This window comes from Mustela nivalis (genome assembly GCF_964662115.1).
Source record: "Mustela nivalis genome assembly, chromosome: 6".
Taxonomy (NCBI): domain Eukaryota; kingdom Metazoa; phylum Chordata; class Mammalia; order Carnivora; family Mustelidae; genus Mustela; species Mustela nivalis.
The window spans coordinates 78,169,481-78,189,387 of NC_139025.1; the positions used below are offsets into that span (position 1 = coordinate 78,169,481).

Sequence of the window (19,907 nt, forward strand, 5' to 3'; positions counted from 1 at the left end):
GCAGCATCTAAGAAAACTTTTGTGAGGGGCACCTGGGTGGCACAGTGGGTTAAAACCTCTGCCTTCAGCTCAGGTCATGATCCCAGGGTCCTGGGATGGAGCCCCGCATCAGGCTCTCTGTTCAGGGAGCCTGCTTCCTCCTCTCTCTGCCTACCTCTCTGCCTACTTGTGATCTCTGTCTATCAAATAAAATCTTAAAAAAAAAGAGAAAACACTTGTGAATTTATTATGTGTCCAAAAAATAATGGTCTCAGGTATAACTTTTAACCTAGTGGAATGGACAAGCCGTAATTTCAAACACAATAACAAAATCAGTTTTTGAAAGTCAAAAGAACTTCCAGGCTAAGCCTTGTGGCCAAGGTGCCAATGTAAATCTATAAAACCAATGTCCTTTGGCCTTCTAAGTTATGGGAGTAGGACGAAAGGCAGATCGGGTACTTCTATTTTGGCTTTTTTTTTTTTTTTTTTTTTTTAAGATTTATTTATTTGACACAGCGAGAGAGAGTATAAGCAGGGAGAAAGGCAGGGAGAGGGAGAAGCAAGCTCTTCCCTAAGCAGGGAGCTGGATGTGATGCTCAATCCCAGGCCCCTGGAATCATGACGTGAGCAGAAGGCAAATGCTTAACCAGCTGAGCCACTCAGGCGCCCCTTGGCTACATTTCAAACAGTAGCAGTAGCTGGTATGTTGATAGAATTAGCCCAGGAAGGAACTACCTAAGCAATATATACATCAAATATCCTGAGTTGTATTTTTATTTACTTAATAGTTTTATGGTCCCAGGATGCTTCAGTGGCTCAGTTGGTTAGGAGGCTGACACTTGATTTCAGCTCAGGTCTTGATCTCAAAGTCATGAGTTCAAATCCCCGCCCAGAGTGCAGCCTACTTTAAAAAAAAAAAAAAATTATGGTAATTTTTAGAGTAATGAATGGAGGTTTATAGTTTTCTTTCCAAAAACTTTTTTTTAAGATTTTATTTATTTATTAGAGAGAGAGTATGAGAAAGGGAAGGGGCAGAGGGAGAAGCAGACTGCCTGCTGAATGGAGACCATTATGTGGCGCTCCATCCTGGGCCTCTGGATCATGACCTGAGCTGAAGATAGATGCTTAACCAACTGAGCCACCCAGGGGTGCCTGTAGAAACCTATTTTAAGCTTTGTTGTATTGTAATTAATCCACTGTAGGTTACTGCACTTGAACTAAAGAAGGGTTACCTACCTTGGACCTGCCAAAAGTTGACTTGTGAACAAACATAGACTACAGACTGATGTGCTTTGTAGGGTAGGATTGAATTGATACGGTAGGATAGGATGGATATTTAAAACTTGGTCTTTCCCCCTTCTCATTATTGTTGTCTTCATCACCAAGAACAATTAGGAAAGAAATCTAAAAGTGCTAGAATGCTAAAAGAAACAGATTTTTTTCTAACACCTTTACTTTTATTTAATAGGTATTTACTGTATGCCTGCTAAGTCCTAGGTACTGTCTGCTATGTCCTAAAGCTAAAGAATGCCATAAGACACAAATTATCCCTGTGCTAAAAGAGCTTAGTGCCACAGGAATAGGCAAATAAACAAGATAATTTTTCATAGAGAAAAATTCTACACAATAAATGAAGGTGGGAGAGGCACCTCTGAGTATGTGAAAATAGATGTCACACATGAATGAGGAAAAGGAGCTAAGGAAAGAGTAGTCCAGTCAGACGTTGAGTCCATCTGAGGTGGAATGGGTATATCCAATTCAGGCAAGATAGAGTATGATGTTCAGATGGCAGAGGCGATCAGGGACTAGATTGTGGATAGCCTTATGTTTTTCAATAATGAATTGAGATTTTATTCTAAAGATGATGGGAAACCATTAGAAATTTAAATTCCAATAAAATATTTTTAAAAATAATTCTCACTATTGTGCGGAGAAATGATTATATGAGATAATAGTGTGATCAGGCAGAAATAAAAGCCCATTGCAGAAATCTACGATAGGTAATAGAGGCTTTTAGATTAGGATTTGGGGAAAAGTGCACAGGATCAGGATAGGGCCAGCAAGACGTGCTTATGAACTGGGCTCGAGGATTTGTAAGAAAGAACACAGTTCCTAGGTTTCTTACTGAGCAACTGGTAGACAGGTGTATCATTAAACAAAATGGAGAAACTAGGAAAGCCTAATTTTGGCAGAAGAGGCAGAGCAAGCCAAAGACACCAGACTGGACTTGGAAATAATAGTAGTATCACAGAAGCTAGGTATTTTAAAACAATGATCAACCGTGAATGTTGCTGAGAGGTTAAGTAAGGTAAAGGGTGAGACAGCTGTAGGATTTATCAAGACAGTCTTTTGGAGCAGCTAATGTGTGACAGGTATGTTCCAGCTCTTTTGGAGGAACTGTGAGGAACTCCTTTAAACAGTCACTGTCCTTTACTTCTTAAAACTTGAAGGTTTTTAAAAAGTCTTTTTTATATCTCCTGCATGTTAAGCAGGAGAACTTAGGAAATTTTTAAAAGAACAAGCAGACTTCTTACAAAATGTCTCTTACAAGAGATTTAAAACCCATTTCCCCTTCCCAACACTACATAAGCATTTAATTTTAAATTTTCTCTTTGACACATATTAACTATGAAATTGTCTCAAGTCCATGGCTTCACTTAACATTTTTATGTCCCTACAAAAGCTGTCAAACCTTTCTAGTGTTCATGATGAATGGATTTGTAATACATGTAAACAAAGCCCTTTCAGTTTATCAACTTTCATTATATTTTGGTATATCAGTATAGCTGGATGTTAATGTCACCAAAATCATGAATTCTTGAAATGTTTGGATTTGTCTCCAAGGAACTTGTTCAAATGTAAACAACACTGTGACAATTAAGGGTTTGGTATTTGAGTAATCTCAAATAGTCAGTGGAACAACATTATACCTTACCTAGAAATTATTTTATCTGAAAGTACACATTTGCTTATATACTTGAATGCTCATAAAGCAAGTAGAATAATTAAATTTACAGATTATCGCTTCTCAGAATTACGGTAGTCATTTTCCACAATTAAAAATCAGTGGGGCACCTGCCTGACTCAGCTGGTAGAGCATGCAATTCTTGATCTCAGGATGATGAGTTCAAGACCCACATTGGGCACTGAACCTATTTTTTTTAATTTTAATAAATAAAAATCAGAAAACAATTGACAAGTAGGATTCTACTTCTGAGGATTAAAATACCTGAACTCTAGGACAGAGGCTGACATCTTAAAGATGTCTTTTGTTGCTTCTTAGTAGAGAAGAGTATGGTAAAGTCGACAGATCTGAGGAACAGGGGATCTACATTCTTCATTTGGCCCGAATTGAGACCCTCTCACTTAACCTCTCTGAACTCCCAATTTATTTAGTTCAATACGTCTTCTTAACCTCAGGTATTCAGAATTGAGAAAATCCTAATACTTGGCATATGGTACAGTATCATGTCTTTTCAGTCTACTTTCCATGTATTTAGATATGCATGTATCTTAAAATAATTTGCATGTCTGTTTTTAAGTTCCATAAATTATATAAATTTCATTCTCTTTTATCTATGTTATTTTCAAATCTAGTTCATCATTCCTGTTTTGTCTCTTCTATCTCATGCATATGTCACAATTTACCTACTCATTTCTCCAGTGATAGACACCTGTATTTTACTACGTAGATAAATCTATGATGAATATTTTATATCTATCTCATTACGGACTTGTGCAAAAATTACTCTGAGGTGTATTTCTGGAAATACAGTGTCTTTGGGCTTAATGCTTAATTTTGCCAGGTATTGCTGGGTTATTCATCGAAATGGCTACGCTGTTTATGTTCTAACCAGTAGTGCATAAGAGTTCTGGTTTTCTTCTCTCCTTGACAGCCCTTGATAATATTTGACATTTTAAAAATTTCTTGATTTTAACTTACATTTTTGTAATTATTAATAAGCTTGAACATCTCTTCATACACTTATTAGCCATTCAGGTTTTCCTTTCTATGGACTATTTACTCTTCACAATCTGTTATTGGCTTCCTATTTTTTAATGACTTTGGACGCCACTGTATAATCTAGATATTAACTTCTTATCTGTTTTATTTTAGACTTGAAAATATACTCTGAAGCTCTGTCTCTGGTTTCCTTCACTGAATAGAAATCTTTCATTCTGATGTTGCATCTATCCATCCTTCCTCCCCCAATCAACCATACTTTTTTGAATCTTAAGTCCTTTCTTACACCAGTATCACAAAAATGCTCTTTTATAAGTTTATAATTTCTTCCTTTATATTTAGTTCTCTTAATGGAGCTTATTTTAGTGCATGATTTGAGATAAGAATCAAACATTATATTTTCTGTGTAATGAGCTAGTTTTTTCTGTACCATCTACTGAATCATTATTCCATATTAATTTCTGATGCCACCTTTTTCAGCTATCAAATTTTTACATACACAAGGATATATTTCTGAATTCTCCAATCTGTTCTCTTTGTTTCTTCAACAGTGTCACCTTGTGTTTTTATCACTGAATTGAATAACATCTTTATTACAGAATTCCTACCCAATTTGCTGCTCACTTTGAAATTAGTTTTTGTAGACCTTTGTTTTTCTATATCAGTTTTGGAATACCTTCGTTGACTCCCTTAAGGCCCTATAGAGTTTTAATTGGAATTGCATGGATTTGGAGATTAAGTCTCTTTTTATGTCATTTAAGAATGTCTTCAGTTTCTCTATAAAGATCTTGAGCATTCTTTGCTATAGCAACTTTCAAATCTTTATAGTTTGGTGCTATTTTATTTACTAAAATATTTTCCAGTTGGTTATTTTTGGGGTAGAAAAATGATATTAATATTTGCATACCGATTTTTTTTAATCTTCCAGCCTTGCTGAACCTTATTCTATTGATAGTTAGTCTGCTGATTCATCTGTGTTTTTTATGTAGACAATTATATTATCAAGAAAATTATATTTTTATGCATTTTCTTCTATCCCTATACCTCTTATTTCTGTCTTATCTTACTGCATTGCTCAGGCTCTCCAAAAATATATGGAACAGAAGGGATGACAACTAATCTCGTCTCAAAGGAAAAGCATCTTGAGTTTCTCCATTAGGTATGAGGCTTATGATCAGTTTTGGGGAGTCAGCTTTCATTAACTGAAGTTTCCTTCTATTTCTAGTCTCCTAAGAGTCATGTGTATTTTTTAAAAAATCCTAAATAGGTTTTGAGCTTTATTAAATGTTTCTGTACCTAGTAAGATGTACCTAAATCCAGGATTTTTCATCTTTTAGTCCATTCACGGAGTGAATTACACTCATAGGTTTTCTAACATTAACTCATCCCTACATTCTAGGATAGACGCCAACTGTAAATTGTATGTTCTTTTTCAGTACAATGTTGGATTTTCTAGCCAACATTTTATTTAGAGGTTTTCCATCTATGCTCTGAAGTGAAATTAGCCTATAATTTTCTTTTCTTAGAATATCTTTAATCAATTTAGTTATCAAGGTTATTTTACATCTTAAAGTGAATAGACCCATTTCAATTTTTTATTCCTTTTTTATTTCTTTTTTTTAAAACAATATGTATAATATGAGTAAATCTGTTCTTTGGAAGAACTCGCAGGACTGTTTGGACTGAGACTTTTTAGAAATAGTAAGATTTCTAAATTACTTTTTCAATCCCTTTAGTGATTATTCATCTTTTTAAATATGATGATTCATCTAATTAAGAGTTCTGCTTCATCTTGTACTATTTTAACTTCCATTTGTTTTCAGAAATACATCTTTTTTGTCCACATCTTCACACTTATGAGGATATGCATTTGATCCTTGAACATGAGTTTGAACTGAATGGGCCCATCTATGAACAGATTTTTTTGTTTATAAATCCAGTAAAATACTGTAAATATGTCTTCTCTTCCTTATGCTTTTTTTAAGAACATTTTTTTCTTTAGCTTACTTTATTGCAAGAATGCAGTATATAATACATATAACATACATGATATGTGTTAATTGATTGTTTATGTTATCCATAAGGTTTCCAGTCAAGAGTAGGGTATTAGCAGTTAAATTTTTAGGGAGTCAAAAGATAGATTTTTTTTTTAAAGGTTTTATTTATTTATTTGACAGAGATCACAAGTAGGCAGAGAGGCAGGCAGAGAGAGAGAGAGAGGAGGAAGCAGGCTCCTGCTGAGCAGACAGCCCGATGCGGGACTCGATCCCAGGACCCCGAGATCATGACCTGAGCCGAAGGCAGCAGCTTAACCCACTGAGCCACCCAGGCGCCCAAAAGATAGATTTTTGACTGTAGTGGGTTAGGCTGGACATCTCTAACTCTCATATGGTTCAAGGGTCAACTGTAACTTGTAATTTTATTATTTATTTTATTTTTTTAAGATTTTATTTATTTATTTGACAGACAGAGATCACAAGTAGGCAGAGAGGCAGGCACAGAGAGAGGAGGAAGCAGGCTCCCTGCTGAGCAGAGAGCCTGATGTGGGGCTCTATCCCAGGATCCTGGGATCATGACCTGAGGCAAAGGCAGAGGCTTTAACCCACTGAGCCACCCAGGCGCTCCTGTAATTTTTTTTTTTAAATATCTGTTAAATTGAGCTTATTTTCTCCTTTTTACTCTAATATGTGTTGATTTTGTTATCTTATTAGGCTTTCCAAAGTACCAGCTTTTAGTTCATCTTTAATATTGTTTTTATTGTTCTCTCTTTGATTTCTCTCCAGTATTTCTTTATTTTCATTTCTTTGAATATCTATTATGACTCTCTTTATAGCTACTTGAGTTGAATCATTTTTAAACTTTGTTAAAATTTGCTCAAAACTGTTAACATATAAAGCTTTAGTTGCTATTCATTTCTTTTATTAGCCAAGAAATTTTGAGCCCCACCCCATTCATCAATGTAGGGTTTTAGTTCCCAAACATGGAATATTCCCAACTACCATTTTAATACATTCTATTTAGAGAATATAATCTGTGTCATATTGTTTTTCTGAACATATTGAAATTTACTGTGTAGCCTGATAAAGACATCTTTTGTGATTTTTCCATTTATGCTTTAAAATAATGTATATTCTTGGGGCCCTGGGTGTCTCAGTCAGTTGAGCATTCGACTTTGATCGTGGTTCAGTTCTTGATCTCACAATTGTGTGTTTGAGCCCCACCTTTGGCTCCACGCTGGGCATGGGTGGCGGCCAGTTTTAAAAACTAAAAAATAAATTAGTGCATATTCTGTAATATTCTTCTCTGAACTGTTTGGTCAAGTGTGTTGTTATTTGTTTCATGTATCCATTTCATAGAGGAATTTATTAAAATCTTCAATGATAACTGTTGATTCATTTATGTCTTCCTATAATTCTGTCACTTTTTGCTTTATATATTTTAATGCACAACTCTTAGCTGGATATATGTTCATACAGTGATATCTTGTTGCTTTCACCAGTAAATATCTTTCTCTTTGTCACTTATGATTTTTTTCCTTATCGTCTGTTTTGTCTTGTTTTACAATCACTCCTTTAGCTTTTGCTGTTGTTGCTTGTATTTGCCTGGTATTTTTTTTCTCTTTCATGTTCAACCTTTTCATATTCCTTTTTTTTTCCCCCTTTGGACAGGTGTGCTTATAGACAACATATTGACATATTACTGGATTTTAATATCTTAAAATTCAATAAACAGTTCTCTGTCTTTTGAAGTTTATTTTAAAATTTTAAAATTAGAGTTATTTTTGGACTTGTTTCTGTCATCTATTTTTTTGTATTTTTTTCTTCAATAGTTTTGTTTTGAAATGATTTAGATTTATAGAAGAGTTGCAAATATAGTATGGAGAATTCCCATGTACTCTTCACCCAGCTTCCCCTAATATTAACATCTTTTTTTTTAAGATTTTATTTATTTATTTGAGAGACAGAGATCACAAGTAAGCAGAGAGGCAGGCAGAGAGAGAGAGAGAGAGGGAAGCAGGCTTCCTGCTAAGCAGAGAGCCCGATGCGGGACTCAATCCCAGGACCCTGAGATCATGACCTGAGCTGAAGGCAGCGGCCTAATCCATTGAGCCACCCAGGCGCCCATATTAACATCTTATATCACTATGGTACATATATGAATTTTAAAAACTTGTCCCAATGTCTATTTCTTTTATGTCTTTTTATCAATAAAATAAAGTAACCGTCACATTTTCCCCGACCACCCTCTGATTTATCCCCTTCTGCCCAACCATGATGTTGGAATCTTTTAGAATTTTAGTTTCAGAATTCATTGAACCATTGATTATTGCTTAGGCAACAACAACAACAAAAAGTCTTCATTCATTTCTTTTTTTTTTTTTAAAGATTTTATTTATTTATTTGACAGAGAAATCACAAGTAGGCAGAGAGGCAGGCAGAGAGAGAGGAGGAAGCAGGCTCCCCGCTGAGCGGAGAGCCCAATGCGGGGCTCGATCCCAGGACCCTGAGATCATGACCTGAGCCGAAGGCAGCAGCTTAACCCACTGAGCCACCCAGGCGCCCCAGTCTTCATTCATTTCTTGCTGAGTACATTCAGAGAGGGTCTTGTGTGATGATTATTCCGAGTCCCTGATATGCCAATGGATATCTTGACTCATTTTTATATATAAATAATAATTTAGCTAAAACAAGGTTCAGTGTTTTTCCTTCAAAACTTTAAACACATTACCCTGCTGTCTTTTTGCATCTATTACTGCCAATATAGAAATTTGATATAGTCTGACTTTTATTACTTCATGAGTAATCTGCTTATATCTTCTCAAAGTTTCTTTAATGTTACTTTATTTCATTTCAATACTTTTAGGTGAGGGATTTTTGTCCATTGTGTTCTTATTATATATTCTGTTTGGTATTCTTTCAATATAAAGATTATATCTGTATTTAATTCTAGAAAACTGTCATTATTTCTTGAAAGATCTCTTCCCTAGCATTTATCCTTTCTTTCATCTCTGGAAACCTATTAAACTTCCACTTTTGTCTTTCATGTATTTAGTTGTTTTTTTTTTTTAAGACTCATTTATTTATTTAAGAGAGAGATTGCACGCATGTGCATGCAAGCAGAAGGAAGGGGCAGAGGGAGAGGGAGAATCTCAAGTAGATACTGCATTGAGTACTGAGCCCAATCTCACAACGTGGAGATCATTACCTGAGCCAAAACCAAGATTCAGATCCTCAAACTACTAAGCCGCCAGGCACCCTCATGTATTTAACTGTTTTTCCATTCTCTCCAACTTTTTCCCTTCCCTGATCTATCTGCCTTTATGACCTATATTCAGTTCACTAATTTGTTCTTCAGGTATATTTATTCTATTATGTAACCCATTCACTAAGTGTTTTGGACTTATTACTTCTCCTTAGTGTATTGTTTTCCTTTTATCTCTTTGGAAGTTATATATACCTTTATCATTCTTTTAGTGGTTATTCTAGAGATTATAACATGGATTCTTGATCTGTCAAATTTTAATGTCTCTATACATTGCAAAGAACTTTGTTGTCATTTTATATAGTCGGTATTTTGATTTATCTGCATACTTACCAATAGTCTTGCTCTTTATCCTTTCTTACATTTCTGAATTTCCATCTAGGGTAATTTTTCCTTCAGTGTGCACAGCCCTCATTGGTATTTTCTTACTAAAGAAATAGTTCTAATACTAACTAGAACTGCTGATGATGAATTCTCTTGGTTTTCATTTATCTGAAAATGTCTTCATTTCATCTTCATTTTTAAAGGGTATTTCCACTAGGTCTAGAAATCTAAGTTTTCTGCTATTTTCTTATTTTCCTTTCAGTACACTGATCATACTTCACTGTTTTCATTTTTTTGTTGTTATTTCTTCTTTCCAAGTTTTATCAGATAAAATTGTCATATGACATTACATAAGTTTAAGGTGTACAACATAATTATTTGATACATATGTATATTGAAAAATGGTTACCACAGTAACTTTAGTTAACAACTGTCACCTTGTTTAGTTACAATTTCTTTTGGTATGAGAATTTTAAGATCCACTCTCTTAACAACTTTCAAATATATAATACAGTATTATTAACTATAGTCACTATGCTGTACATTAATCCCCAGAACTGAATCATCATATAACTGGAAATTTGTACCTTTTGACAACCTTCACCCATTTTTAGTGTTTCTACTAAGGAGCCAACTGTCAGTTTAATTGTTTTGCCTTTGAGGATTATTAGTCATTTTTCCTTCGGCTGCTTTTACTCTGTTCTCTTTGTCTTTGATTTTCTACAGTTTTCCTATGATGTTTCTAGATGTAGACTTCTAAAAGAAATACTGCAATTGGCCTTTATCACGTCTCTTATATCTGTGCATTGACATCTTTCACCAGTTTTAGCATAATGTGAACCATCGTCTTTTCAAGTATTTTTTGTGCCCTGTTTTCCCTCTCCTTCCCTTCTGAGACTCAAAAAAAAAAAAAAAAAAAACTCACAAAAAACAAAAGCAAAACCTATGTTAGAGCTTCTCATCTATATTTCTTACCCTAATATCGATTTTTTCCCTTTTTTAATTTTTTGCCTGCTTATGCTTTCTTTTGGATATTCTTTTGCCTATTCCCCAACATTTTTATTCTCTCTTCAATGTATGTAATCTATTATTAAAACCAGTATAATGAGTTGAATAGTTTCTCCTAAAACTCAGGTACACATAGACTGCAGAATGTGACCTAGTTGGAAGTGAGGTGTTTATGGATATAATTAGTTAAGAGCTCAACAAGAAAACACCCCAGATTTAGGATGGACCCTAAACCTAATAATTGGGGTCACTATAAGAGAATGGAAAATGATATCTAGACATAGAGAGATACACAAAGAAGGCAATGTAAAGACAGAGGCAGACATTGGACTTATGCTGCCACATGCCAAAGAATGCCAAGAGCCACCAAAAGCTAGGAAGGAGAAAGGCAAGGAAGAATTTTCCCCTAAAGTCTATGGAAAAAATGCGGCCCTCCTAATACTTTGATTTTTGACTTCTGGCCCCAGAACTATGAGAGAATAAATTTATGTTGTAAGCTTCCAGCTTTGTGATAATTTGTTATAGCTGTCCTAAGAAACTAGTACACCCATCCATTAAGTTATTAAGTTCTTCTCTAAGAAGGAAGAAATATAGAGTTAGGTTTCTGTGAGCCAATTAATTAACCGATTAATACATAATCTTGTTTTACGTGTATTTTGTTTGAAGACACCTTATTTAATTCATATTAGTTCATTAGCATTGAATTCATGGCCAACAGCACTAATTGATGCCTGAACAATGCTTACCTAACATACGTATTTCCTTGCAAGGCATTATTACAGCCTTCTGGCACTTCGAAACACAAGAGAGTATACTTCGGGGCTGTTCTTGGGGATCATTTTAAATAGGGAAGTCACCAACCAAAAGCACCAAAAGACAAAATACATGGGACTATACACCTCAAAAAGGACACATTATCAGAGTGAGAGTTGAAACAAGAAGGCAGAATATCACTTTGTCTAACCTCAGTTGGCAATACTCAAATTTTTCACTTCTCTGTGCATGTGCATGTCTACGAATGATCATGAAAGCTACAGATAAATTTTAGCAAGCATGTGAATTCACAAATATGGACTCTGCAAACAATGAGAATCAACTTAGGAACTAAATCCGTGTATGCTTTAACCTTCTCTTAGGGGACTCAAAGTAAGGAGGGATTTCATATAACTTCAAACATGAAGCTACAGTACATACAGGGTTTGAATATTAGTCATACAGGGTTTGAATACCAGTCATTGCAGAGTCTGACACTCTCATCAAATTGACTAAACTTTCTGTGGTTCCTCTATGAGGAACCAGCTGGTACCACTGGTACCCACTGGTACCAGCTACCTGAAGCTCCTACCGTAATGTCTCTTCCACAGAATGAGAGGACATCTCTCATTCTTCCTCTCTTGGTTTCTCTCCCTTCCCTGGTAAGTTATTCCTTTGCTCCACCCCTCCCCACCCCCCCTTTTTTTTTTAGCAGAGTCACCAGCTCTTCCTAGGATTCTAACTCTCCAGTGGTACAAACTTGGAGCCTGCCATCCCCACCACCATTTTTGCTTGTCTGCTTATAATATGAGGGGAAAAAAAAATCTGAGCAGATAACCTGGCTTAAACTGAAGTTGGAACACCTATTATCAGAACAGTCAAGAATGGAAACTAATCCAAACAGTTCAATCACTTTATGATGAGTCTTCTCTCTTGTTGTTGTTTTTTTATTTTCTCCAGGTACTTATTGATAATGTGTACTTTGTGCTTATGCCATGAACAAAATCCAGCCAGTTTTCTCTGTGTTGTTGACTCTGAATTAATATATTTAAGGGTTTCCTTCTTATAGTGCTACTATTCTGGGAAATCAGGTATAGAGGAATAGATTGTAAGATGGTTCTGTAAAATACAGACAGGGTGAGCTGAGACCTACAGGTTCACAATGACAGAAGAAGAGAGATTTTTTTGCTATTTTCTTTTGAATCTCTTTCACAGAAAGTCTTGTCCTCATTCATCCCAAACCATCCTTATAGGAGAGGGTCTAACAGACTCTGTTCTGTGAGGTGAAAGCAGGGAGTTCATGTTGGCCATGTGGTCTCTTTCTGTTAATCTGAACAAAGCGAGGCTTTCTCCTCCATAAACTCTTCTCACACTACCCATATATAGGCTCACTATCCATAGAGCAGTTAAAAATGATTACTGTGTGGGTAGAGGAGCTACAAGTCTCTGCATCATTTTATTTTGTATATTTACTGAAGACATTTCCAGAGCAGATCACAGCTATCTGCTTACCTTAGAAGGACTCCATCAAAAACTGCTATTTTGTCATGTCTTAGTTAAGACTCCTGCTTTTTGGAAGATTTTTTCCCTAAGCTTTAAGAATGCTTGCTCTTATCCTCATTTGACTTTGTTTGCAGGTCAATTTGAGGATTTTTAGGACGGAGCTTGTGACTTCCTTCTCTGGTTTATCCCCCGCATCTCCTCCCATATCAAGAAATTTCTGACCAGGAAATTTAAATTTTTCATTACTTAAATGTCCATTTTTATAGAAGAACATAGACAAATTAGGTTATAGAAGTCATTTGGCTTTTCTGCCATGATAGTTAAGAGATTGGATACGGGTGCTGGATAAAAAGCAGAATACCTAGGCAATGTAGGGACAGGGAGTCCATTCCCCTTATGATATAAATATAGCCCTGAGAATCACTATTCTGACTCAACAAAGGAAAGGTATTGAGCAGAATTGAGCGAGGCGGCCAGGATATATCCAGGTGGACAACTAGGTTGAGACAACCAGATGGTGATCCCTATCACCAAGAAGTATGGCTGGAACCTGTGCCAGAAGAGTTTCTTCTGAACTGAACCCCATTGGGTTGCTTCATTTTAGTGAAAAAGCTGCAGCTCAGCCTCCCACATTTACAGAGTAGCCATGGCAGTGCTTGGAGGTAAATCTTTATGGGAACTCCTTGTTCTCAAAATGAGTTAGGCTGTAAGCAATTGCTATAATACAATAGTTATGTGTACACACACACATTTATTTATCTTTGTGTTTGTCTTTTATTTTGAAAGACAATGTCAGATGACAATGTTTTATGCCTTCTCCCTAAACTATACCTAGAGCATAGAAACCTACTCTTCATCTGGCGGTGTAGTTTTTTTCTGTATGCATTTTCACATGGCTTAGGAAAGTATTCTGCAAATACTATAGGTTCATTTGAAAATTAAACTCTGGAGTACACAGGGGTATGTGATGAAAAGCAGGAGGATCCTGGCCTTAGATATAATTGCTATCAACAGATTATGTTCTGTCCTTCCAGAAATTATCCGTGCATATAAAGGCATATAATTTTTGCATAAGTGGGTCCCAATAATGTTCCACTTGCTTTGTTCCTCATATGTATATTTCAAGCCGGTATAAAAAAAGCACAGCAAGACAGTGTCCACCACACTACAGTATGACATTTCACAGCATTATATTATTTTCTTTTGTTCTTGACTGTAACATAAAGTGCCTGTAAAATGACCTTTCATTTTGGTATGTATGGCAGAAACACAGGAGTTTTACAATGAACAATATCTCACAATAATGACTCATTATTTGGAGAAAAAAAATCAAGCAAATAAATATCTTGGGAAAATGTCATCATGCCTCTGGTGGTCAGCAAACTCAGAGTGGGATTCCTGTCTAGTTCTGCTGCATTCCATATCCAGTCTCACAAAGAACGGGATTGTGAGAAAACTCATTCTACCAGTGGGATGTTTGATGAAAATTTTTTTGACCAAGATACTCCCACCATTCTAAAGACCTATAAGCTGGTTAGATTTTTTTTTTTTTTAAATAAGCTCCACAGAAAGGTTAACGCTATTTTATTTTATTCCTTTTAAGCACTGTGAAGATTTTCTCTCTTAGACATTAACGGAAAACTTCCACCACTTAATTATTTTCATGCATATTATGTGCCACACTATGCTGAATGCTTTGTCTACATTATTACATTTAATCTTCGGAGCAATCTGTGAGACAAGTACTATTCTTCTCCAGGTTACTCTCACTTAGCAGAACATAGGCACATGAAGGCTAAATAATGTGTTCAAAGTCATGCTGTAAAATGGGGAAGCTGAGATTTAGACCTTGGTCAGTCTGACTCCAGAGGCCAGAGGCTAACCTTTATATTACCTAACTCTACTCCTGTGCAACACCTATCACTTCTCTTCCCACACAATGCCCTTGAACTATTGGTACACCCCGGTCAGCTTACCCCCGGTCTTAGCTTAAACAGAGTATTGCCTGTTTTACCTTTTATTTGTTTGTTTTGAGTATCCCTTCTGGAAAGTCCTATCCATATTCAACCCAGGCTACTCTAATAGAACACAGTCAGCAGACATTGTCCATCTGAGTAAAGCCAGGAGCTCCCCTTGGCCCAGTTGACTTCTTCCTATAAACCTGAACAAAGATGATACCTCTGCTTTGTATGCCACATGAGCCTGTTTATGCAACACTAATTTTTAGTATGATATATATCAACAGAGTAGTGGAAAATGTATGCAATTGGTTCCCACAATAGGATGAAGAGAAATTTATCGAATGTAGTCATGGATCCTCCCCCGGGCTTCAGCCATCTTGACATTACCCTCTCTCAACTGTCATGCTCTTGACTCTCCCTCCTACCTTCCAGTCTTTTCCTTCACAAACTCCTCATTTCTTCTTCATTTGTATCCTTGAATTTCTGTTTCGTAGATGAATACAGGTATGTACAAGTGGGTGTGGGGGAGTGAGAGTATATAGAGTTGAGTGTCTGGGTGTATGAATGGGTAAATGGAGTATCCGTATGCCTAGTATATTATTCTTTGGCATGTACTCTGGTATATGTTCAATTAAAAAAAAAAGTGGGAATAAAGATACAAAATTCCTTTTCTATAAAAAAAAAATGTGGCAGGAGAGCTAGGGAATTCCATTCAAACTCTCTCCTGCTGGATAGCCAACCTCTCTACCCTTTAGTAGGGCTTGCAGTATAGCTTCTCAATTAGTCCCCTAGACTTTTCTCTTCCAGTTCATACTGGTAGCCCGTGCCAGATTTGTCCCCTAAAACTCTCCACTTGAGAACCACATTGCTATGGACTGAACGGTGTCCCTTGCAAATTCACAAGCCAGAGTTATAATCCCTAATGTTACTGTATTTGGAGATAGGGCCTTTACGGAGGTAATTAAAGTAAAATGAGATTATAAAGGTGGGCCCTAATCCAATAGCATTGGTGTCCTAATAAGAAGAGGAAGAGCTACCTAAGCTTTTTCTCTCCAGCTAGCACAGTGGAAAGGTCATGTGAGGCCATGGTGAGAAGGTGGCTACCTATAAGCCAGAAAGAGATTTCTCACCAAGAACCCAACTGGTGAGCACTTTGTTATGGTACTTCTATCCTCCAGAACTGAGAGAAAATAAATTTCTGTTGTTAAGTCACCTAGTTTTTGGTATTCAGTTATGGCAGCCCAAGCTAACTAATACGCTAGGGTTAGTCCCTATTTTTCTGACTCCAGTCTTCTTTACATACCCTACCAAATTCAATCTTACCATAATTACTCAGCCTCATCTCCAACTTCTCCCTACTTATCATTCTCTGTACTAGCCAAATATGGTTCTTCAGTGTTCCCTGAACACCTCTGTCTTTTGTTCATGGAGGCTCCTAGCTTCAAAATACCGCCATGCACCTGGCTGGCTCAGTTGGTAGAGTATACAACTCTTGTCTCAGGGTCATGAGGTCCAGGCTCACACTGGGCATAGAGTTTGCTGAGAATATTTTTTTTAATAAAATAAAACCAGAGAATGTCCATTTACAGTCCAATAAAACATATTTTTAAAAAAAAATACAACCATGCCAACCACCGCTCACCACCTCCATGCCACCATCCTGGTTCAAATCCCCATTGTCTCCTGAGAGATTACTTCAGCAGCCTCCTAATTGGTCTCCATGTTTTCACCCTTTGGTTTATCTCCAGCTTACTCCTAGCACACTGCCACAATGATTTGTTAAAGCCCATCCATTATCTCACTCCTCTGCTCAAAGCCATTTATTGGATTCCCATCTTACTCAGGCCAAAAGACACGTTCTTTTTTTTTTTTTTTTTTTTTAAGATTTTATTTATTTATTTGGCAGAGAGAAATCACAAGTACACTGAGAGGCAGGCAGAGAGAGAGAGAAGGAAGCAGGCTCCCTGCCGAGCAGAGAGCCCGATGCGGGACTCGATCCCAGGACCCTGAGATCATGACCTGAGCCGAAGGCAGCAGCTTAACCCACCGAGCCACCACCCAGGCGCCCAAAAGACACGTTCTTAAAATGGTCTGCCATGCCCTGCCCAGACTGTTGCCCCCCCCCCATTGCCCTTCTGACCTGTCACCTGTATTCACTCCCTTACTCACTTCACCCCTGGTCTACCCTGGTCTCTGCAGTCTCTTTAAACTTGCAAGGCACCTTCCCTCTCAGGCCACTTTAACTGCTGTTTCCTGTGCCTGAGATGCTCTTTCCACTGGAGAGCCACACAACCGATGCCTTTGTTTCCTCAGCAATTTTCTCATAGATACAGGTTCCTCCTGCTATCTGAGAGCAGAGTGTTCTGTGAAACTTTTCATAAGCTTAAAGGACATAGAAGAGTATCCCCACCTCCTGAAACTTTGTTTTATGCTACTTTGCTTTCACGAAAGACTGTTAGTAAGATTATGGCTTTTCTTTGAGAAAGCAAAAATTCTCTGGGGGGTGCCTGGGTGGCTAGGTCAGTTAAGTGTCTCCCTTTGGCTCAGGTCAAGATCCCAGGGTCCTGCGATGGAGCCCCATATGGTCTGGCTCCCTGCTCAGTGGGGAGCCTGTTTCTCTCTTTCCCCCCTGCTCCATGCTCTCTCTCTCTCTCTCGTTCTCGTTCTCTCTCAAATGAATAAATAAAATCTTTAAAAAAAACTTTTCTTTTAATTTTTTTTGGTAGCAAAAACAGGCAAAAAAAACAGGTCTTTGTGAAAGCAAAGTGTGGTGATGCAAACTTTTGGAAAGTGGGGGTACCTATGTATACCACCTTCTAAGATGTATGGTTTCTGATCACCTCCATTTCATTTTATTTTTTAAGATTTTATTTATTTATATGAAAGAAAGAGAGAGAGAGAGCCTGAGCAAGGGTCAGGGCAGAAGGAGGGAGAAGTGGACTCTCCACTGAGCACAGAGCCCGATGCAGGGCTCATTCACAGGACCCTGGGATCATTCCCTGAGCCGAAGTCAGACATTTAACCCACTGAGCCACCCACGCACCCCCGTGACCACCCTATTTTAATTTGTGCATATATGCCCAACTCCCTATCCCATTTATTGTTGTGTCCTCCCAGAATGTAAGTTCTTTAGAATGTAGGAATTTTGTCCATTTCTTCATTGCTATATATCCAGGAACTAGAAGAATGCCTGACACAGAGTAACTCCTCAGCAGAAAAATAAATCCCAAAGCCTCTGCCTTCCTTTTCTTGTATGACTTATTCTTTCTAGCTCATTATCCCAACCCACACTACTGTCACCACCAATCTGTTGAGTCCTCAATTGTCCTCTAATATGTATTTAGTGTTTTTTTAAGCTTTTATTTAAATTCCAGTTAGTTAACATACAGTATAACATTAGTTTCAGGCATACAATGTAATGATTCAACACTTTCATACAACACCCTGTGCTCATCACAACTGCACTCCTCAATCCCCATCACCTATTTAATCTATTTAACCAACCCCCCCCACCCCCCTCCCTCTAGTGTGTTCTCTGTAGGTTAAGAGTCTGTTTCTCGGTTTGTCTCTCTCTTTTTTTCCCTTTGCTCATTTGTTTAAATTCCACATATGAGTGAGATCATATGGACTCTAGATCCAGCCAAGTCATTGCAAATAGCAAGATTTCATTCCTTTTTTATGTCTGAGTAATATTGCATTATATATATATATATACACACACACACACACCCCACATCTTTATACATTCGTCAATCCATGGACACTTGGGCTGTTTTCCTAATTTGGCTATTGTAGATGTGCTGCTATAAACACTGGGGTGCATGCAACCCTTTGAATTAGTGTCTTTGTATCCTTTGGGTAAACACCTAGTAGTGTTATTCCTGAACCACAGGGTAGCTCTAGTTTTAACTTTGTCCATATTATCTTCCAGAGTTTGCATTTCCACTAACAATGCAAGAGGGTTCCCCTTTCTCCAATATCTGTTTAGCTTTATCTTCACAGCCAAGTTGTGAGTTTTTTGAAAGGAAAGATGACCTAGTATTTCTTTTTTATAATCCACAGTACCTAGTGGAGTGTTGGGCACATACTTCATATTTGCGCATTCTTGATTATTAGATTCTCTCCAGGGTGAACCAGAGTCTTTCAAGGCTGCCTATTGGATAACCATAAAAAAACTTCCAAAGTGGCCAAGCAACTGGGAAAGAGGCATATTTCCTTCTTGAATACACAAATTCTTTATGCTAGAAATTTCCACAGTTCAGAAAAGCCAAGCAGAGAGTTCATGGGTTTTTGTGAGCTTAAGGAAATATGGAGGCTGTATGAGAATTAATAATTTCTAAAAGGGACGCCTGGGTGGCTCAGTTGGTTAAGCAGCTGCCTTCGGCTCAGGTCATGATCCCAACGTCCTGGGATCGAGTCCCACATCGGGCTCCTTGCTCGGCAGGGAGCCTGCTTCACCCTCTGCCTCTGCCTGCCATTCTGTCTGCCTGTGCTCACTCTCTCCCCCTCTCTCTCTCTGATAAATAAATAAAATCTTTAAAAAAAATAATAATTTCTAAAATTATATCATAGGACAATATGGTTTTAAGTTTTATAATACTATCCCCTCAAGTCACTAGCTAGATCTGCTTAAGAAAGGATGGAAGAGCCAAATCTAGGGGCACATCTAAATGCTGAGAGGTGGACTTTAAGTCCTAGGATGGAATTTATAAGAGTCAATGTAGCCACTTTAGAAAACACTTTAGCAGTTTCTCAAAAAGTTAAACATAAATCTACCATGTGACCCAACATTTCACTCCTAGGTACCCAGAGAAATGAAAACACAAAGACTTGCACACGACTGCTCATAGCCACATTATTCATAATAGCCTCAAACTGGAAACAACCTAAATGTCCATCAGTTGATGAAGAAATAAACACAATACAACATATTTACATAATAAAATACTGAATAATAAAGGGGCGCAAACAGATGCATGTTTCATGGATGAGCCTCCAAAACATTCTGCTTAACGAGAGAAGCCAGACCTGAGAACCAGCATCCCATATAATCCTATTTACATGAGAAGTCCAGGAAAGGCAAATTTACAGAGACAAAAAGATCAGTGGGTGCTTGGGACAGAGGGTGGAAAGGAGTATTAACTGTCAAGGCA

At 37.3% G+C, this 19,907-nt stretch overlaps 1 protein-coding gene across 3 annotated transcripts in view; it reads left to right on the plus strand.

Annotated features, from left to right (window-relative positions):
• Positions 1-15,439, plus strand: part of GABPB1 (GA binding protein transcription factor subunit beta 1) — a 975,210-nt gene extending 959,771 nt beyond the window's left edge. For all 3 annotated transcript variants that reach the window (XM_082734802.1, XM_082734807.1, XM_082734806.1), the window contains exon 9: positions 15,410-15,439. The gene's annotated coding sequence lies outside the window, so the exon portion shown is untranslated. The remainder of the gene's footprint in view (positions 1-15,409) is intronic.
• Positions 15,440-19,907: the final 4,468 nt, after the last annotated feature.